A 23,388-nucleotide genomic window follows, 5' to 3' on the forward strand; every position below is an offset into this window, starting at 1 on the left:
TGTTGGTTATTCCTCCCGCACTAAGTGAACCAAACAGTATGTGTTGATTGGACTCAACCTCATTCACCAGTACCTCCATTTCTGTGTCGGTAAAGTTTCGCTTTTTTGCTTTTTTACCATTATTATGGTGTGGTAAAAGTACAACCACGTGACTTATAAAGGGAGGTGTTGTCCCATATATGGTTAATTGGAGGCGTTTCGGAATGCAAATGACCATGACCGTGAACACGCTTGGTCCTTAAGAACATGTGGGATTTAACAACAATGATTACTTACTGATGTGCGTACGAACCACAATTTTTTTGTAATATAGCACATTCTAAATTTCATTCTTAGGTACGAATATAGAACATTTTCTACGCAATGTTGATAAATGAGGCCCCTGGTCTCTGCTAAAAAAGGTTTATAACAGATGGTGCCGTGACCCGAATAGAGTGTCTCATTTCACCTAATACCTTCTGCCAACACGTGGCTCACTAATTCAGAGTTTGCAATACATAAGTGAAATAAAACTAGTCTCATCAAGCCTAACAGAGTAAAAGCTTTTTTAAGAACAGAAAAATATAGAAAGATAGAACAGATTATTAGTTTTTGTGTTGTTCTAATTGCTTCTATTGTTTACCTCATTTGTAAGCCACTTTGGATAAAAGCATCTGCTAAATGACTACATGCAAATGTAGTTGGAAGAATTGTTATAGCTGTTATATTCTTAGGAATTATAAAAATACACACTCTGACATCAAGATTGTGTCATTTAGAAGCGGAAAATGATATACTTAAAACAAATAATCATTGTCAGACTAAAGTAATGTACGGTGACCAGCAGGGGTCACTGCACTGCAACGAAAGGAATGCAAATAGGAAAAAACACCAACAATTTTTCAAAAACATCTTCAACTGTTTGACAACACATGCACTGCAAATACTCGCAGCAGAAACAAATAAAGAAACGTGCTGCAAATTCTCACAACACAAACAAATACAGAAATGTGCTACGCTACAAGCAGAAGAAACGACAACGGAAGTGTTTCTAGGGGATTGCAAAAAGTGATGCACCGGAAATGTTTCGCCGTTTCTCAGTCCGAAGGCTGCATACGTCATCAAGCCTGATTTATCTAAATTAACTAAGCATTACATTCACAAGTCATAAGCATATTACAACAATTTACGATTAACTAAGAATAATAATAAAATGTATAATTTAGACCACATGTGCGCAATAATCATGAACAAGGAAAAATAACCCTATAATATATATCTGTTATATGTTTTATATAATTTTTTCCTCCAGTTCATGATTGTTGCGTACCTGTGGTCTAAGTTGTTCTTACGTTTTTGCATACATTTAAAATAAATATTATTACGAAAGTTTTTGTTGAATCATTATTTGTAAGTTAAAACGAACAAATTTGTTCATGCACATGCTCAGTGAATGAGACCCATTAGTTTTGGTGCATTTTTAGTTTATGTGCAGCATCAGATTTTTTTTTTTTCTCCCTCATTTACTGTTTTTGCTCCATTCTTGATTGCTGGTGGTTTTTCCTCTTGCTAAGAGGTACAATTTTTAGTTTTGATCACCATTAACCTTTTAGTAGGCCTGTGCAAAAACTAAGCTTAATTTCTAGCTTGTACATTGAGTTATATGGAGTATAACCAGTGCTGTAGTCCAGGGTATACACAGTTATACAGCCTATTTCCACTTCTCTTGTAGCTTATTAAATAGCATGATGTGAATAAACGCAAATATACCCTAAAACACACAAAAATTAAATTACTTATGCGATAAGGAGGATCCGAGGCACCGATTCACCTAAACGCCAATGGGCTAGGTTGCCGTCAATCTGACAATGCCCAACGCAATTTGATTAGAGAACTGTCAATCACTACCTGGTTGACTGCATGCCATCATTAATAGGAAAAATGAAGCAAACTACTGGAACTTTTTTCCAGATTTACAAACAACCTCGCAATGCTACATCCTTTGTGTAGCTAGCAGTTCAAGCTAACGATAGTAATCAACATAAATGTTGTTAGCCAGCAGCTCAGCTAACGATTGCCAAGTGCCCTCGTCTGCTCCATCCGCCTTCCACACCCCAAGTCAGCGAGGATGCAGACAGACATGTAGCCTGTCCTGCTACAGTTTCCAATGAAGACGTCAACCAAAGTGAGCACTTTTAAATAACAGGAACTTGTAAATTATGTTAATAACTAATAACGAAATTACAATTTGCCTGGCCATTGCTGTATGTCAAAACTGCACTGACAATGAATCTGTTTAAAATCATTAAATCAGTTATTTGTTATGTCATATTTAGATAAGTGTTACAGTACCTGACATAAGGTTCCTTGACTAAAATATATCCCTGCCAAAAAAACAAAACAATAAACACCATCACAGAAATTCTATTGGTTTTATTGAAAATTGTATTGGTTCTAATGGAATATGGCCCAAAACACACTACAGTGTAGTGGTTTTAATGCTAAAAGCTAATGGTTCCTATTGGTATTTATATTGGTATATATACTATATGGTATATATAATGGAAACCATTAGAATTTTCTGTAATTCTTTTAATGTCTTTTTCAGCAGACATAAGCATCAATTTAGAAACCCTGTATTGGGTTAAGAGCGTTATATATTGTAAAATGCAGAGGTGGGACAAAGTCATTGTTATGCAAGTCACAAGTAAGTCTCAAGTCTTTGCTTTCGAGTCCCGAGTCAAAGACGAGGCAAGTCCCGAGTCGAGTCACAAGTCAAAGCCAACAAGTCTCAAGTCGAGTCCAAAGTCCTACCATTTTACTTTCGAGTCATTTCAAGTCCTCTTACCACAGAAATAAAATGCGTGCTGTGGACAGGTGGAGGGAGGCCCCTATACTGCATTGCATTCGTAAAAGATCAAATTGGCCAAAAGTCTGTCAGTCATTTCTGCGCGATAGGGACGCAGAATGATGTCACCATGGCTGAAATCTCGCTCCACTGGAGCACTAGAAGCAGGCACTGCCAAGACTCGGATGGCTACTTGAAAGAGTGAAGGAAGGGGGTCTTACTGTTCAGTGCCCAGAACAAAAGGGCATACTGTCCTTCTGCCATGTCAATGTAGTCACTTAGCTGCAGTGGTGTAGTCTAGATTTTTGTTTTCCCTTTGACCCTTATGCTCACTCGTCCCAACGCGACACCCCATATGCACCACTACACTCACAGATGCATACAGTATAGATATTCATGTAACTGAGAGCATTCTGAAAGTTTACTCATAAACACATAAACTGAATGTGTATGAACATGTGAGTTTATTATAAGAGAAAAAAAAAACTTTAATAGCCAATTTGCATTTACAGCTGGGGAAACTGGACTGATTTTTAGACTGGTTTAGAGTTAATTAACATCTAACTCAGGGCCAAAAGCTACTCAACTGTTAATTAAAATTAAATAAACTGTTTACAATCTTCAAACCGTGGCTAACACATGCATTGAAGGAGAAAAAAATCCACTCTTTCAATAGCTATTATCTGACAACTATTGATAACATTACCACATGTAATTTAATGGTGTAAATGTTTTTATTTAATACACATTTAAGATGACCATGAATTAACTCTAATTTGCATAGTCTTTGATATAAAAAGCTTATTTGCATATAATACAAGCATTTTCTAAAAATTAAAATAGGCTTTTACTTAATTATTGTTACAAGATTATCATATTGCCTAATATGAGACACCCAAACCAAATAGAAGTTTAAGATCATATACACCTTGAACGTAGATATATAAATGAACACAGAGAAGGAAAGTTTAACACTATGAAGCACAAGCAAACATGCTGAAAGCTAAAACCATCAGGATAAAATTACGGGCTTATTTTATTGCATTTGGAGCCTTACCTCCAGATAAAGTAATAAACTGGACTGATGATTTAAATGTTGTTTACTCACATGTGCGTTGTTAACTCTCCGGATTTTATGTTGCAGCACTCGTTCACTTCACATGGATTGTTTGTTTACAGTGTCGTGTAAGCAGCTACACTGCAGGTTCGACTACATTTGGCGCTAAGCAGACCTCTTGGTGATGTCAAAGTACCGCGAGAGCGATTCAAAGCAGATTTCTCCATGTGATAACTGGAATCACTCTCGCGATACTTTGCTGTCACTCGCCTGTGGCGCCACATCGGTCTGCTCCCCAGTCACTTTCGCGCCGCTATAGTAATTTCATATGTCGATCGGAATCGTGCAGTAGGCAGGAAGTCAAACATACCAAATATATAGCCTAATATGTATATGCATTTCAACCCGCTAAAGTAGCAAGTGTAGCATGCTGGTCAGTGCTTCACTATGACTAAAAGTTTGAAATGTCACAAAACCATGCTGTTACACATCCTCGCGCTATTTTTAGTGGGTATATGCGTATCACGTAGACTACACCACTGCTGAGCTGTACTGCTGGTACGGTCCCAACATCCAAACCAACGTGGGACTACAGTGATTGGCTGTCGTGCAGGCAGCGTGCGTGCTCTCTGCATGCAGGTTGTGCACATTTTTTTCACAGATACACTGAGGGCGGCGCGGCCGTGTGAAAAAAAAAATTTCGTGTGAAGTAGCAAGTCTTCTCGAGTCATAAGGCGCAAGTACAAGTGAAGTCACGAGTCATTGATGTTCAAGTCCAAGTCGAGTTGCAAGTCTTTGTACATTTTGTTGAATCGAGTCTGAAGTCATCAAATTCATGACTCGAGTCTGACTCGAGTCCAAGTCACATGACTCGAGTCCACACCTCTGGTAAAATGTATTTAAATATAGATAAAATACTGTTATTTTTATATTTTTATGAAAATATTGAGGCTTTTATTCAAAGCGACTTACAATAAAACTATAACTAATCTCTTAAAACACCATGCTTCCCTCATCTTTTATGTTTTAGAATATAGTATTATTATATCTTTTATTAATGTATTAGGCGTTCCTGTAATATTTGCAAAATGTCCCCCTAAATATATAATGTTGGCATACTCTGGTCAATACTATCTGTTAAAAATCAGCTGTTCCAAAAGATAGTTTACAAGAGAAACTAATAGACCAGACTATAGTTTTTCTAATTTTAATGTGTGACTAAAAAAAGTGTACTCACAATTCATAATAAGTTGTCTATTCCTATAGTCTGTGAGCCAGTAGGCCTATTTTCTGAAAAATCTACACCTCTTTGTGGCTTTAATTTCATAATGATCCTTACTCTAAGAAGTCAAGCATTATAAATTAAGTGACAATGTGAAAATACTACTAGCCTATTTTGTGGTGATCTACTTGCAAGACTTTTAACATGTTGTTTATTACAAAGGGCGTTTATCTATCGCTGGGATACTTTAAAGAAATTGGGGGCAACATTTAGAGTATACCCACTTCCCCAGGCACCACTACACCACTGAGTATAACAGCATATTAGAGAGAGAGTTTGTCTCTGTGTGTGTGTGTGTGTGTGTGTGTGTGTGTGTGTGTGTGTGTGTGTGTGTGTGTGTGTGTGTGTGTGTGTGTGTGTGTGTGTGTGTGTGTGTGTGTACGCACGCACATGCATGGTGTAGGGTTAGGGTTAGTATTGACGACAGAGCACCTCCCTCGTACACCAGTTGCTGCACACACACGCACACAAAATAATATGCTGTTAAACTCCATATAACTTAATGTACAAGCCAGAAATTAAGCTCTGTTTTTGCACAGGCCTACTAATAGTGCCACATGGGGATCAACAGAAAAAATGACAAATTTTCCCTCTTTACAAAAAAAAAAAACACCAACAACCAAGAATGCATGATTATATGATGTCATGGCTTTGCAATCAAAAAATGTCATTATAATGGAAGTCAATGGGGCCAAAACAGCAGCAAGCAGCAAATAAGGGAGAAAAAAATCTGATGCTGCACAAAAACTAAAAATGCATCAAAGCCAATGTTTACTAATCTTTGACATGCAAAATACTGTGGACTGGATTTTTTAAAACCTTTTTTACAATCACTTTTTATATTTTCCCAAAATCAGTGAAATCACCTATGAACTTGGCATTAAAGGTAGGGTAACAGATTTGATCCTGAAACCTTTTTAGTTATGCTGGGTAAAAGTCTCCTCACATCTTGATAGCAATCACTGTGTTAAGTTGTTTAAATGTATTTGTAGAAATTTGTGTCATCTGTGAAAGACGTAGGACCAAAAAATGTTCAACCAATCATAGATTTCGGTCCGAACGGACGTTTCCTTTTTTGTCCCTCATACGTAAGCGGCATTTGAATGCCCACCATGCAGCGAGGCCACGCAGACACAATACGTCATCGGTGCGTTCACGTGCGCTCACCTCCTGTCTGTAAACAGCGAGAATGGCAAACATGATTCCTATGATGGTCGAATCTTCTGGGTTGGTTCCTGTAATGGTCTCCTGAGTCGGTTCTCATATGGTCGAATCTGCTGAGTCGGTTCCCGTGGGGATCGAGTCTTCTGTGTCGGTTCCGGGACAGTTCGCCACCATCCTCCATTCAGCTCTTGGGACAGCCGCTGCCACCCTCAAGTATTCCATGGGGTGGTCACTGCCGTGCACGAGACTGTCTCTCGGGATGGTCAGAGTCGGTTTCTGGGTTGGCTGCATCCTCGTCGGCCCCCGTGATGGCCGGTTGGGAACGTTTGGTGCGAGCCAGGGTTTTCGCCGGATCCGCTCTGGTCCGCTGTTTCTGCCGTTTCTGCCGGGGTCTCCGCCCCCTCCCTCCCTTGGATTCATCCTCCCAGACTGATTACTTACCTCATCACACCTGTATGTCATTTAGTCTGTCTATTTAAGCCCTTGTTTGAGTAATTTTCACTGCCGGATCATTGTCGCTATTCCACGTCTGTTCCTGTTCCTTGTATTGAGTGTTCCTGTTTCCCTCATGTTTTGTTTCATATTTTGTAAATAAATGTTATATTTTTATGAACTCTGCACTTGGGTCCTAACTCTTGTTAACCGTTCGTGACAATCACCACCCATACTTGGTACGGCATCTTTACATGTAACCATATTCTTGCCAGTGTAATTATTTAATCCACATTTGACCAAAATTGAGTTTAAATGGACATATGTGCATATTTTACAGTAACAGTGGTCGATATGCGTTCTTCCGATAATTAATTAGAATGGCCAAGTTGCGTTTCATATTGACAGATGAATACGCTCAGTTTATTAAATAGCCTATGTCTTAGTTTATTAAATACGCTTAGTTTATTTAATATTAATTATAAATGTATTAAATGTCTCTTGCAAACTATAAAGGGACAATGAATCAATACACTGACATGGTAATGCTAGACAGATACTTTCCGTACAGTCGTACCGTAATTTTGTCACTCCTAGACATACGTCTGGCGTCAGGGGGGAAACGTTTACCTCGATGAAGGAAAGTCATTGTCTATGTTTATTTGGCTATCCAGTGCTGAGCTTCGATGAAACTTCACAAGACCAGCGAGATGCTTCCACAGGGTGGGAGATACCCGGGGTGATTGACAGCTTTTACACCAAATGGATATACGTGATATATGACTATGACAATCAGATGACTTGATTTCACAACTTTTCATTGGCCATTTAGATATGTGAAGCATACTGTATACGGAAATGAACCTGGACGTTCAATCCGTCGGAAAAATCTCAAAATTGGCAAAATTGACATACGTGGTTTTCATTGAACAGCGACGATATATATATTTATACAACAGTTCTTTCTGGTTCTCGCATCTGATTGGCTAAGAGCTATGCGATATTGTACTGATAACGGCACAGTAACCGCTTCACCTTTCGTATCATTCCGCCACCTAGTGAATGGAGGTCCTCTAAACAGGCTCATCTCTGAATGGAAAAACTGCACGCACAACCGGACACACACAAACGCGCTGTTTTGAATCACTCTCCGTGTGTCTCATTAGTTCACTAGCTCGTAAATCAGTCTGTGAATCCCAATCTGAAGTTATTATTCCGTCAAAGATCAGCGCTCTTGGATGTCACGTTAAACTTAATGGGAGTAATGTCTTGTCACATCGTGTGGACGATTAACACTTGGAAAGAGGAATGTAAACTATTTTTTTCTGGAGGAATATCTCTTCTCAGAATGCAAAAACACAGTGGAACTGCAGGTAAGCCCCGCAGCTTTTAAATGTGGACATTGATCATTTATTTTATCGTGACGTGACTATTAAAACATGTTCTGAGACATCGCCACTGATAAATTTATAAGCAGCATGCAAAAACATCTCTCTGACACTTATAAAACACAGTTTTATATAGTACTGACAAGAACAAAGTTTAATAATAATCGAGTGCTCGTAGTTCCCAAACAAAGAGGCTTTAAAAATAACTCCGTTGTTGTTTTCTAGTTTTCTTTTTTCAAACGCGTGCCGTCGAACTGTGTGATATAGCTCTATATCATTACGGCTGTGATTGCTCTCCTCTGGCCTAATCACAGCCGTGATAGAGCTATATAACACTCCTACTCGAGCGATATTGCTTAAATTATATATATATATATATATATACTGTTTATACTGTATATTTCTGTTAATCTCATCTTTATACAGGACCATACTAAAGCTTTCTAATGCTCACTTAGTCTGACAAAGTCAATATGTAGCCTAGAGCAGTGGTTCCCAAACGTTTTCAGCGTGCGGCCCCCCTTGTGTACGGTGCATTCCTTCGCGGCCCCCCAAAGAAAATTTGTGACAAAAAAACTGTTCTAAAACTCTAAACATTACATTAAATTATACAAAAAAGTAGTGATTTTGGTTAGTAACCCTATTTTTTAGGTTTAATTACACAGAATTCATGATAAATTAATGTATTTCATAAAATGTCATAAAACTGGGGCCCCCTGGCACCATCTCGCGGCCCCCAGTTTGAAAGCCACTGGCCTAGAGTATATATTGCAAGTTGACATTATCTAAATAACATTAAACAATATATATGTGTGTGTATATATATATATATATATATATATATATATATATATATATATATATATATATATATATATATATATATATATATATATATAATAGCTTAAAAAATTGCGTTATTGTTTTCAGCTTATTATGGCATGGATCACACAAGACTATTGTGTAACATGAATAACCTGCTCTGACATAATGATCACATAAAAATGTGTCTTCTCTACCTAGATTGACTAGAGACAAATTGAGGAACAGAAGTTTACAGTATGTGTGTCACTGATTAAATCAAACAACCACTCACAGGTGCGAGGACACCAGTCATCCCCCCACAGTCCCAAAGTCATCTCGATCGAGCACGTGCTCATCCCAGGCTTTGCTTGCATGACTGCGTTTGTGCACTGTGTTCTGTCATGATGAGGGGAAATATCACATTCATAATTGCAAGCAATTTATCCGCCATTATGAATGCAATATTTCACCTCTTGTCAGTGAACTGTGAAGTATGCAGTAAGTGATTTCTTCACTTACTGCATCAGAGTGAGCATCGTGCATCAGAGCTCCGTCGAGTTTATCATCCAAATCCTATTTTCTGACTACCTTGTTCCTATTTATATAATATAACATATTTGTTTATCTCAAGAATACTTTACCGTGACGACTATTGAGCAGTACTACCACGTGAAACGATTTATCACTGCTAAACACCCAGTGTTAGCATATAGCCCGCTAGCATCAACAAACAGGTGCCGGTTTTAGTAACCATTTTGCCGATCTAATGGCGGACTCATCCACTGTATGCTATTCAGACCTGTCCTCACCTGAGCGGGAAGCTGTGGAGCAGTTGATACCCGGTTATCGCAGATCCTACGCGACGTACAGCGCCCAGTTCACCCAGGCTCCAGACATCCACAAGCGACCGAGAAGTGCAAAAAGCGAACACCCTACGCGGTGCAGCTTCACGGACCGCGCTCGAGGGAACGGAGACGCCATCGCCCAGAATGAAAGCGATCGGGATGCCGTGGAGGAGCCGCTGCCCGGCCGTCGCAGATTCAGCGTGCCTCACATCACACTGGCTACAGACGTCCGCAGGCGATCGGGGCGTGCTGCGAGTGAGCTTCCCTCGCGATGTAGCTTCACGGACCGCGTCCAGGTGACCGAAGACGCCATCACCCAACATGAAAGCGGTAAGACTCCGCTTGTTATTGTAACCTGCATTACTTGCCACATGTACAGTTTAGCTTCTTCCATCAGCACAGAGGGGTTTACTTGTGCTAAGTTGTGTATTGAAGTAGTAAGGCTGACGGAGAAGATTGCAGAACTAGAAGTGCGCATCCAAACGCTAGTTGATGACAGCAATACCGCTAATGCTACAAACGCTAATACCACTAATGCTACAAACGCTAATACCGCTAATGCTACAAACGTTAATACCACTAATGCTACAAACGCTAATACCGCTAATGCTACAAACACTGTTTCGGGTGCGCCTAGTGTTAAACGTAATACACATAGCTCGGTTCCATCATCTGAGTCAAGGGGGCCGACTAACTGGGTGACTGTCAGGCGGCAAAGTCGTTTCCGGTGCCCACCCAAGACCCCCCTGGTAATTTCAAACAGGTTCGATATTCTAAGCAATACACCGACTGAGACGTCTGTTAAAAGTGCCTTGGTCATTGAAGATTCGATACTTAGGAACGCGAACATTGAGGCACCAGCCACCATAGTCGATTGTATACCGGGAGCCAGGTCTTCAGACATTAGATCAAAACTTAAAGTGCTGGCTAATGCTAAGCGTAAGTTTTCTAAAATTGTTATTCACGCCGGCACGAATGACACCAGACTCCGCCAGTCGGAGATCACCAAAGATAATATTAAAGAGATATGTGAAATTGCTAAAACAATGTCAGACAATGTAATATGCTCTGGTCCCCTCCCCGCCTACCGGGGGGATGAAACTTACAGTAGATTATTGTCTCTTCATGACTGGATGTCAAAATGGTGCCCTCAGCATAACGTAGGGTTTATAGACAATTGGAAGCATTTTCGGGGGAGACCTGACCTGCTAAAGAGAGATGGCCTCCATCCATCTCAGGAAGGAAGGGCGATTCTCTCTATAAATCTGACCAATAGTCTTACTTCGAATATGAAGAAGTTTTATTTTAATCCCAATCTACATGAATATGATGAATATGAGTTTACCATTATAATCACACGCAATTTGTTTACTATGAAGTTATGCAGGTCATGTGTTATGTTGTGTGGGTCAGGAGTTTAAAAGCCATCTGTGTGGTGTCTTATGTGGTGTCTTATGTGTTAGAAGTTTATAAGCCATCTGTGTGGATTTAAGAACAGCTGTGTGTAGTCATGTTTCAGGGCACAAAGGATTTTAGTATTAGCAAATAGCCAAGGGTCAAATAGGTCAAGGAAAGGAGACACTGGTCTGGTCTGGGGACTGTCATGTGATTCTTCAAGTTACAAGCCTGAACAGAAACATATTGTTTAAGCATATGGAGGGGAGGGAACAAAGACCATATATATTTGCCAAGCCTGGCTCAGAGGGGGAGACTGGTTTGGAGATTTCCTCCCAGGCCGGCAGACTGGGTTTGGGAGGAAATTTCCAGGCGGCCTCGGCTTTTGTTTTGTCCGGAAAATAAAAGTCTATCTCTTGAAATCAGAACCTAAGACTGAAGATTGTTTCATTTGAAGAAAAGGAAACCACAACATTTGGTGCCGAAACCCGGGATAGAAAAGAGCTGCACAATCAGACCACCTGGGCGAATCTGACGAGCAACACAAACAACGTATGGCCATATACAAGGTAAGCACTTTTTTGCTTATTAATTGTGTTGTTTGCCAGACTTTGCTCAACGTGGTGAGAAATTTAAGCTCTTCTAAATTTAAGAACCATACATGTGAACTGGGTTTTGATTTCAAGGGTACAATCTAATTAAGGCATGCATGCATGAATCTGTATTAAGTTACCTTGGCTTTGATGATCATGGTGAATTGAAACAGATTTTAAGTTAAGAGAACGCGTAAGAGTTTGTATGCAAGGTTGCATATGCTACGTTTGTCGAGGAAGTGTATAACGTAGAGGTTTAATTTGGTTTAATTTGAAGTTAAAATTTTAAATCATTACGTTGATGGAAGTGTAGTAATGATTGTTTAATTGGTTAATGTAAACAAAAAAGGACACGCAAAAGTCGTCACGTCGGGGAAGTGCACTGACGATTGTGTATTTATTTAATAATTTGTATTTGAGTGTGTATGTATGCAGCTGCAAAATGTTTGATAGTGAGAGAAATGTGAACGTGAATCTGGCAGGCAGGGAGAAAGTTTCCCTTAGGCAGTCTCTCTGTGGGCTGTTAAGGGGGGTGTAAGTGCTGTCCTTTGAGTGTATGGGGGATGACTACTGTGTTATAGTGTGAATGGTGAATGAGCCCTAAGGAAATAAATAAATAAAATAAATAGAGCCCAATTAAATACATAAAGGGTTGTACATAAATACTAATGGGTTATTACTGAAAAATGGTTGGGTTAACAATTTGGTTTATAAGTTATCAAACATACATTTGAAATTTAAGGTTTGGTAAAAACAATTGACATCAGATGGGACATCAAAAGGAGCACAGAACCTGAGACCACAGCTGGCTTTCTCAATGGACAATGCAATCAGGTGGCTACCTACAGAGATGAGCAGTTTTGCTTGTTTAAAGATTGTATTGTTCACCTGAGATGGCTCGTGGGGGTCAAATCTCCAATGCTCTTCCAAATTTAAGAATAAAAAGGGGAAATTAAAGATTACTAGATTAAATGATAAGAATAAAAGGTTTAATTTTCAAAAGGAATGTGTGCTAGGACCAGTGTTGGGTAAGTTACTCAAAAAAAGTAATTAATTACTAGTTACTTATTACATCTTCAATCATGTAATTAGATTACTTTACAAATTACTCTCTCCAAAAAGTATTTAAATACTTATTACTAATTACTTTCTAAATCCTATTTAGTACATGATAAAAGAATAGGCTTGAAATGGCTCAAAGAAATATTATATAAAAGTACATCAATTATTCTGGTCCCACTTTAGGGTCCAATTCTCTCTATAAACTAACTCTTAACTACTTTTGCCTCAATATACTCCAACAACTAATACTAAAGAAGTTATAAATTTTAAGTATTGGTAGAAATAGGGAGGGTTAAGGATGTAGAATAAGGTTTTGCAGAATCGGGCATTAATATGTGCTATTAAGTATTAATAAACAGCCAGCATCTCATTAATATTAATGCTAATAATCAACTAGTTAATAGTGAGAATTGTAAACTTAAACCATGTTAAATCCACTTTTGTATTATAGTATATATAATTAATTAGAGTCCATACACAGTATTTAGTTATGTGGTAATGCGATCGACCAGTTGATTATTTGTGTGCAAATGGTATGTTCCACGGGTATAAAAGGGGATGAGATTGACAGGCAACCAAGCGCACGTCACCAAACGCGTCATCTGGGATTTCGGAAGTGATGTAACTTCCTGTGGGTCGTGTTTATGTCTACGAGGTAAGCGCTATTACCAGTAGCTGCATTCTGAACTTTTTCTTTCAAACAGGGTCATTTGTGATTCGTTTAAATTTGCAGTGTGCGGCTGAGGAATATTGTGGATGTGTCGAGTGACACTCTGTCAGCTTTTCACTGATACACGTCAAGTGTGCGGAGCGGTGTGAGCCCTATTTGGCAGGTATGTGATCAGTTTCACTTATGTGTAGCGAGGCGCATCCCTTATTTTCAATCTAAAATCTTGTATGCTTTATTAGTGTCACGGAGGTGTTGCAGCAGGCTTTTCGGGCGCTCTTGAGCCTTGCGTCCTTTCTGGACAATCAATAGAGACAGAGCGCAGCACGTCACAACCTGAAAGCCACGCCCACCGGGGGGGAAAGCAATCCAACAGTCTCCATTGAGTTTGTATTGCGAGAAGCCGCCTCCTTGTCATTTCTGGCTTATAACAAAAAACTGAATAATGCCTAAAAGCTGCTTTGGGACAATATGTACAGCTAACAAGCCAAAGAACACAGAAATAAGTTTTTATAAGCTGTCGAGCCGTAAAACCCAGTCTTTAAGGAGAATAAAGTGGATCGCCGATTACGTTTCCCCCTATTGGACGCAGTTTTACTAATAGGAGTACTATGAAAAGTTGCCTGTTTCCATTTCTGTGTCTAAACGCTCGTTTTTTGAAGTCGACAGCTTATAAAAAATTATTTATTTATTTTTTTGGCGTGTTAGATGTACACCTTGTCACACAGCAGCTTTTAGGTATTATTCTGTTTTTAAGTTTAATCTGTAAATAAGTTTTTATAAGCTGTCGACCCCAAAAAACGAGCGATTAAAGAAACAAAAATGGACACAGGCAACCCTTCATAGTACTTCTATTAGCAGAACTGCGTCCACTAGGGGGAAACGCAGTCGGCGATCCACTTTGTTCTCCTTGAGGGCTGGGTTTTGCGGCTCGACAGCTTATAAAAACTTATTTCTGGGTTCTTTTGCTTGTTAGCTGTACATATTGTCACACAGCAGCTTTTAGGCATTATTCAGTTTTTTGTTATAAGCCGGAAATGACAAGGAGGCGGCTTCTCTCAATACAAACTCAATGGAGACGGTTGGATTGATTTCCCCCCCGGTGGGCGTGGTTTTCAAATTTGCATAACGGCGCTCTGTCTCTATACTGACTACTGAGTAGCTGCAGTAACGAACGCATGAAAAGCAGCACCATTATAAAGATTTTGGCGTTTATTTCTTCCCGTTGGTCCAGGCTTGACCCGCTCTTCACTGCCTCTTAACGGATGCATGTAAGATGAACTAACCGAATATAATATCTCCACGAAGGGAGAATTGCCTTTGTGGCTGGACTGATAGCGTTCACGGCCGGTGAGAGCGCAGCTAAATTTAGCCGTGTTGATTACTTAAAGGTTTGACTAAGGTGGGGTATTTAAATCGTATATCTCTGTATTGTCACCTCTGTGTTATTCTTTTGTTTGATTTTCTTTTCTTTAATTTTGTTGTGGTTTGGAAACTCCTATTTGGGGTTTTTGTATGATTTGATTTGTAAATGTGATGTTTTACATGATGTTTTTTTGTGCTGCCTGTCAGTGAGTAATTGTTAAGGAGAGCCGCTATAACAGATGATGCTAACTCCTTTGGCAGCGGGGTTCTTTTATAAATCAAAGTGTATTGCTCGTATGCGTGTTGTTTGTGTGTTTGTCTAATTTTGTTCTTCTCCCTTCAGAATTGGGGTACCAGTGCGAGCCAGTGTCTGCGGTGTGTGGTGGTGGGACAGCTGTCAACTTGCAGTGATCACAATTTGGTGTGTGGTGTTGTGAGAGAACACGAGTGCTTGCTGTGTTTAACTAAAAGGCAGTACAAATTCCCCCAGTTCTGAAGTGGTAAAACAAGTGTGCATGGATGAATGATGTCGTGACTTATTGTACTCTTTTTAACTTTTTGCACATTAAAATGAATTATGTATTTTCCATGTGTTTTGAATAAATTGTTTCAAATATTTCCTGTTGTCTGATATCTGTCTCAGCCACTGCGTATTTGTGTGCTTTTGGTACTTCTGGGTCTCCGGCCCATTTCCGGGGTGGCGTAGTCAATTTACTGCCATATTTGGTATTGGTTAAGTACTCTTACATGCCACAGTTACATCAGAAGTAACTGTAATTAGATTACAAGAAAAATAAGAGTAATCCCTTACTTTACTTTTTCAAAGGAAAAGTAATTTAATTACAGTAACTAATTACTTAGTAACTAGTTACACCCAACACTGGCTAGGACAGATGATGGTTTGTTGTGTGAATGAGTTTTATTTTTTGTCGTTGAGTGGCTTGGATAAAGATTTAATGTTAAGTTGAGAAAATGCCTAAGAAGTTTTGCGAACCTGAGTGTTACCGTGTCGGGCAGACACGTTGGGGTTCGGAGAGAAGAGTTATTAAGTCCTGCAGGTCAGGTACGGTCTATGTGTTATTTTTCTTGTTGTTTTGGAAGGCCCGGGCTGATGAGAGATATTGTTTTTGTTTTGTTTGTCATGTCGGATTGGTAAATTGTGTAAGTGAATCTTTTCCATGTTGACTGAAGTGTAATGGAAAGATGAATTTGGCCAGGTAGTCTAGATAGAGTTGTTTTATTTTATTTGTGTGAGAATGCAATGTGTCTGTGTGTGAATGTATGAGATGAGGAAAGAGTGGGGGCTGAGTGAGCAGTGGGTGTCTTTCTTCTGTTGCTCTGTGGAGAGCACAGAGAGGTGTTGGGTTACAGGAGTGAAGATTGTTTAAAACTATAAAAAAGGAGATAAAGTTTGAAAATATGAGTAAGAGTATAAATAAGAGACAGTTATAAATGCTGGGTATTAAAGATTAGATTTGAAGACATTGTGGTTCTGAGGTATTGTAGCCAAAAATATTAGTTATTACAGTGAAGTATACAGCTACTTCTAGAAATTAAATAATTCATTTAAAGGATTGATTAAAATAAAAAAATTGTGCTCAATAGGAAAAGATTGCTTGTCTAAAAAAGGACAGATGCTGGTGATGGTATTTGATTCTATTTGACAAAACATTACAAAATAATATAAAGGAAATTTTATTTTAAAGACACATTGGAAATCTAAGTAACAATTTGGGGAATATATAAATTGGATAAATAAAAACAATAAGTTTGTGAAGTGGTTAAATGAGAAATAATTATAAAATATAAGGTGTGTTATATTGCAAAGAAAAGATTATGGCAGTCACATTAATGAAAAAATAAGGATTAAACAATTGTTGTGTGGAGAATTAGAAAATAAAATAATTGGAGTTCAAATGAGGAAACATTTGATGTGGCATTGTGTGAGGAGAAATACAATTAAATAAAAATATAAACTAATGAAAGATCAGAGGAGATAATTAACAGACAAAGAAATGCTCAAAGGAAGAAGGAGAGAAAGAGAGAGAGAGAGAGAAAAGGGAGGGGGAAGGTCAACTCCCATAGCTCGAGGGAGTTGTGGGATTAAGCCAACTCTAGCAGGAAGACAGAAGTAAAGCTTTGAAAGAAAAACAACAAATTAAAAAAAAAGAGACCAAGTTATTAAAGGTGGAAATAAAAAAAAATAAAAGGATAGAAAAATTATTAAAAGGTGATTGACACAGATAAATTATACAAAGATAAATTATTACAAAATGAAAAGGAGTCTTCATCTGATGATGGAAGGTGGTCACAAAATAAATTTTATTTTAAATCAAAAGGCAATATTTTGCAATGGGTTAAGTTAAACCTTGAAAGGCTGAAAACTCTGATCCTTTGACATTCAAGAAAGTGAATAAAAGCTGGCGATGAAAAGACAATGGCAAAAACTGTGTGACATCAAAGTGTTGGAGTTGCAAAGACAGGAGAACTCATAAACTGGACTGAGAACACATCCTACAGGAATGGGACTATAACTTATCTCAAGCAGTGATGGGGGCACTGCACAATGTTCTGAAACAATGTTCAGAAAAAAAAGACTGAGTGGAGTCCAGAGAGACCCACAAAGACAATATTGTTCTTGGAGACAAGAGAAAACTGGACTATACTTTTTCATACGAGCCTTTGAGTGAAAGAGGGGAAAGAGTAAACAGCCGTTCAATGTTTGGCTAGGACCTTATAACTGTAGGGACACATACAATCTTTAGGTGAAAATCAGCTAGACAAATTTAAAGGCTGATCAAGAACTTATGTTGTTAGGTGTGACTACCTTTTCTGAAATCAAATCAGACTCCTATTAATCTGACAGGAAGAAATGCATAATGAAAATTGGGGGGTTTGAATTTGGTATTCTACAAAAGAAGTTAGAACTCCAATGATGGTACTAAGCTAAAAAGCAAATATAAATGGCATCGAACAGCTATGGCAGAAAGGAAAATAAAATAGATAAAAGAAATAAATTGAAAAAACACCATAGGATACTATAATAGGTAAACAAGAAAAAGCTGTGAGAATAGAAAAAAGAAATAACTAATTATTGTAACAAACATACGATTTAAGGAAATAAATCTAAATTGTATCTAGTCATGATTTAAGAAGCAATTAATAACAAGAAAAGATTGATGATCCAAAAAACCACATACTTTGCTTACAAGTGTTTCTCCATTTGATAAACATTTTTACTGTGAATTATGATTTGCATAAGAAGTAGATACTTGTATTTACGTATTTAATTATAAGGGAAAATATTATACAGGTTTAGAATGGATGAACTACTATTCCAACATGCGGGAAAGTTAATTTGGTTGATTAATGCTAAAAAGTTGATAAAATGATTGGTTGTTATTGAGTTATAGGGAAACAGGAGAACAGTTGATTTGCCAGCATGGGCAAACAGATGTGGAAGCTAAAAAGGGCCTCAGAGTATCAGGAGATCTTTTTTGTATAGAAGTGAAAAATCTCAGTCATAAATATTATTATCATAGATGTACATGGGGCAAATAAGTGGAATGAAAATGAATTATTTGATTCATGAGAAGAATAAAGATTTTGAGTTGAGATAAAAAGGGAAAAACTGATGTGACGGGTAAGAGAGAAGAAAAATTTGACTATCATCTATAATCACAAAGGATGGTAGATAAGAAGGTATAGAAAAGGAATAATCATCAAAGCCATACTTAACAAAATGTGTGAAAATACTAATCATAACAGAACTTATGTTTTACCTAAACTAACAACCGTACACCTTTAACACTGCATGAAATATTCGCCGATAGACCTATGCGTATTGTAAAAACATCTGGAATTAAGTGTTATATGAACAAACTAATTGTCTATGTATTGAGTTATTTGTGTACAGAACAAGCTGAAAGGAGTTGAGGAAGAAATGAGAAACATGACTCATTGTGCGAGATGATCTAGCTTATCTGAGGGTCGAGAGGTCGGAGGAGGCCAAACGCGGCCACAGGGGGCCTAACTGGGGGAGACAGGATGAGACCAGCCCCAGAATGTCCAAGTGGGAGGAGCAGCCAATGTAGCAGAGCTCGTAGGAAGGAGAGAAGGAGAAAGAATGCCATTGATATGAAAGAAGAAACATCAAAACCAAATCAAAGTTAAAGCAATTCAAGTATACCAACGGATGGAGAGCAAAGTTTTGAGCACCGAGAGGAAAAAGTGAAAAAGAGAAATTGTCAAAAGAAATTGAATTGAAAAGAACGAAACTGATTACTACAGAAGATTTACATTGCTACAGTCAATTAAAGAACGAAACCGATAACTACAGAAGATTTGCATTGCTACAGTCAATTAAAGAACGAAACCGATTACTACAGAAGATTTGCAGTGCTCCAGTCAATTAAAAAATGAAGCTGATTACTCCAGAAGATTTGCATTGCTACAGTCAATTAAACTTCTTGGCGATGGACTCTTGCCTTGATGGACTTTTGCCTTAAACGAGGCCCAGTGAAAGATCTGCAATAATTTCAAAGGAACAGACTCTGAAAGAAAGACTGAAAACATAGAGACATTGAACAGAGAACATAAGGTGGACATTTTATGGGAAACATCCCAAAGATAACAATGATACAAATGGGGAATATTTACAGTTAAGGAAATATATTTGCAAAACCAGATTTCAATAATGCAATAACATTTTCAAGTCCACATACTTTGGGGTGATAAATTCAACAAGAATTCTTATGGATTACGAGAAAAAGTTTAAGGTCAATTTATCTGGATAATATTTAGGTCTTTTGGGAAATTCTGAGCTTAAAAATACATCTGGTAGGCCACAATTTGGAAATTTGTGTCAATGGACGTAAATAACAAAACACTAAAAATAAAAAAGGAAGGATAGATATTTCAGAATGGTACAGTAAAAATTCTGAATGGTACAGTAAGATTACAATCAAGAAAATATAAGCCTTATGGAATTATAGACTTAAGGAAATTAAATAGGAAATGTTTTATAACAAGAATTTTGAATGAATCAACTAAAAAACCTCTAGATCTATTATGAAGACATCAAAAAGTATAACTTAAGGTGTAAAAGTAAGAAGAGAAATGCTATTAGGAGAATAATATAATCAAATCAGAGAAACATATACATTGAAGATATTTGAAGATCAAATAATATCGATTGGAGAATTATTTTGGATTTGTAAGAAAAAGAAAATGTTTGACCTCGTTATCATTAGGAGGGAGAGAAAAAAGTACTTAAATATGATGGAGACAAGAAATCACTACAAAAGAAGGGTATTTAGAATCATTATAAAAGGATGAACACAACAATTAATCATAAATTATAAGTAGATTCTGTTGATCAACCAAATGGGTACCAAATTAGATAAAGGGATGGGATTAAGCTAAATAAGGAATTTACTAAAGTTTTGTCAGAATAAAAATAGAGAATAAATAAATTATGTACAGCATTACAATCAAAAAGTAGATTAAGTTGATAAATAAGCCATTAATTTAGATGCAGCCATTAGAAGATACATGATAACATATACTGAATCAATTTTAATTACAGGTTAGTGGGTAAATGAGGCATTGGTGTCTGGTTAGAGAACCAAATGAAAGTTAAAATATGATGGAAAAATTTACTTGAAATCAACAAGAATGTTATCAGGAATTGCGTTACAAGACAGTAATGAATTTACAAATAGTAAACGAGAATTCAAGCACCTCTGATGAGGATGGAAAAAATTAATTTAAATTGTGAACAAGAATTATTATGGAGGATTTACTTAGTTGTATTATGGGTTATTTCCATTTACTAGTTTATTTGAATTAATTACATTTATGCGTGTAATATGCAATCTTTAATTAGTTTATTATTGGTTATTTACATTTAATTGTTTTATTTGGAGTAATTTACTTTCATTTGTGTTGCAATCTTTACTTAGTATATTAGTGGTTCACATTTTATTATGTTATTCGAGTTAATCTACATTTATTTGTGTTTTTGATGCCATCTTTACCTAGTTTTATTATGGGTTATTGCTCTTTACTTTGTTTATTTGAATTAACTTACATTTATACTTGTTTATTATAATTAATTTTTGAGTTTTTATGCTTCAATTCAGCATCAATTAGTTATATTTACTCGTTTTGAATTTGAATATTGAATCTTTAACATTTCTTTTGTGTTTATTATGCATACTTTACTTTTGTTTTTATTATTTTTTACTTGGATTCATTAACGTTGACTTTACATTTACGATGTTTTATCATATACTCTACATAGCTAAAATGATAACTGTAAGCGCAAAACCAATTGCGCACAAACTGTTTAGGACTTAAGTTCTTTTACTTTTACATTCAAGTCAAAATGAGAATGGAAAGATGTTTGTCTTATTGTCCATGGTTCGAAGTGCAGTGGCATAATTTAGTAATTGGTAAGGTATAGTGGCTTTCTTTAGCCACAAGATAGTAATAATTGAGGGCTGAATTATGAGACTGCACTCCGGATTAAAATAAACAGGAAAAGTGAGGCTAAATTAAGCCTCAGAGCGGGGATTATGAAGAAGTTTTATTTTAATCCCAATCTACATGAATATGATGAATATGAGTTTACCATTATAATCACACGCAATTTGTTTACTATGAAGTTATGCAGGTCATGTGTTATGTTGTGTGGGTCAGGAGTTTAAAAGCCATCTGTGTGGTGTCTTATGTGGTGTCTTATGTGTTAGAAGTTTATAAGCCATCTGTGTGGATTTAAGAACAGCTGTGTGTAGTCATGTTTCAGGGCACAAAGGATTTTAGTATTAGCAAATAGCCAAGGGTCAAATAGGTCAAGCAAAGGAGACACTGGTCTGGTCTGGGGACTGTCATGTGATTCTTCAAGTTACAAGCCTGAACAGAAACATATTGTTTAAGCATATGGAGGGGAGGGACAAAGACCATATATATTTACCAAGCCTGGCTCAGAGGGTCAGACTGGTTTGGAGATTTCCTCCCAGGCCGGCAGACTGGGTTTGGGAGGAAATTTCCGGGCGGCCTCAGCTTTTGTTTTGTCCGGAAAATAAAAGTCTATCTCTTGAAATCAGAACCTAAGACTGAAGATTGTTTCATTTGAGGAAAAGGAGAAACCACAACAAATACAGTCTGACTATCCAGGGTACAAGTCAGACAACAGACGGATCGGCTTAACCGTCCATCTGTTAGCTGCCGTGATATGTCAAGATCACTTATATCCCAGCACTTCGAGTCAATCTTACCAGAATATCAACACATTTCAACTGTATCTGTTCCCCGAACAAATAAATACAGAGCACCGCTTGCCACATCTGGTACAAATCTGATTAATATAAAATTAGAAAACAATACATTAACAGATGAACCTCGAATGTTAAAATTCGGCCTTCCTAACATTAGATCGCTTACCAATAAAGAACCTATTGTCAATGAAATAGTTACAGACCAAAACTTAGATGCACTCTGTTTAACAGAAACCTGGCTTAAAGCAGACGACTACATTAGTTTAAACGAATCCACCACACAAGACTATTATTATAAACACGAACCTCGATTAAAGGGGAGAGGGGGTGGTGTAGCTACAATATACAACAAAATTTTTAAAGTAAACCAAAAATCTGAAGTAAAATTTAAATCATTCGAACTAATGTTGTTAAATATGGAAATAACCGATCGTAACCACAAACAGCTCTCTTTTGCCTTAGCTACAATCTATAGACCTCCGGGCCACCATGCAGATTTCCTTAAAGAAATAGCAGATTTCCTGTCTGACCTTGTAGTCACTGTAGATAAAGCTCTTATCGTTGGTGATTTTAATATTCATGTGGATAACCCAAAAGATGCACTAGGACGTGCATTTATGGATGTTATAAATTCTCTCAATATTAGACAAAACGTGACAGGGCCAACGCATACTCGTAAGCACACATTAGACTTAATTCTGTCACTCGGGCTCAATATTAATGACATCAAAATATCACCTCAGAGTGATGCAGTTTCTGACCATTACCTTGTGTCATACACTGTACTTCTAGATAGGATCACTCAATCCACAACATGCTACAGATTAGCCAGAACAATAATTTCCACCACTAAAGATGGATTTATTAGTACTCTTCCAGACCTGTCCCAAATTAAACATGTAGCAGATAACTGTGACGATCTAGATATTGTAATAGAAAACCTGAACAACGTCTGCTCTAGCACGTTGGATGCCGTTGCTCCCATTCGAAAAAAGAGAATCAAAGAAAAACCGCCAGCTCCATGGTATGATCATCACACCGCAGCACTCAAAAAGGCAACTAGGAAAATAGAAAGAAATTATAGAAGCACAAAGTTAGAGGTATGGCGTGCAGCATGGAAAGAGAGTGTTAAACAATACAGACAGGCTATTAAAACCGCCAGATCTACCTATCTTAGCAAGCTTATAAATGAGAATCATAATAACCCTCGTTTCCTCTTCAGCACCG

General features: G+C 37.5%; 1 long non-coding RNA gene across 1 annotated transcript; it reads left to right on the forward strand.

The window, feature by feature from the left end:
* Positions 1–13,344: 13,344 nt before the first annotated feature.
* LOC141350999 (uncharacterized) lies at positions 13,345–15,499 on the forward strand. Its single transcript, XR_012359136.1, has 3 exons — positions 13,345–13,504; positions 13,583–13,682; positions 15,225–15,499. It is a non-coding gene; the product is annotated as an uncharacterized lncRNA (long non-coding RNA).
* Positions 15,500–23,388: the final 7,889 nt, after the last annotated feature.

The sequence above is a fragment of the Misgurnus anguillicaudatus genome, chromosome 19, assembly GCF_027580225.2.
Source record: "Misgurnus anguillicaudatus chromosome 19, ASM2758022v2, whole genome shotgun sequence".
In the NCBI taxonomy this organism is placed as follows: Eukaryota; Metazoa; Chordata; class Actinopteri; order Cypriniformes; family Cobitidae; genus Misgurnus; species Misgurnus anguillicaudatus.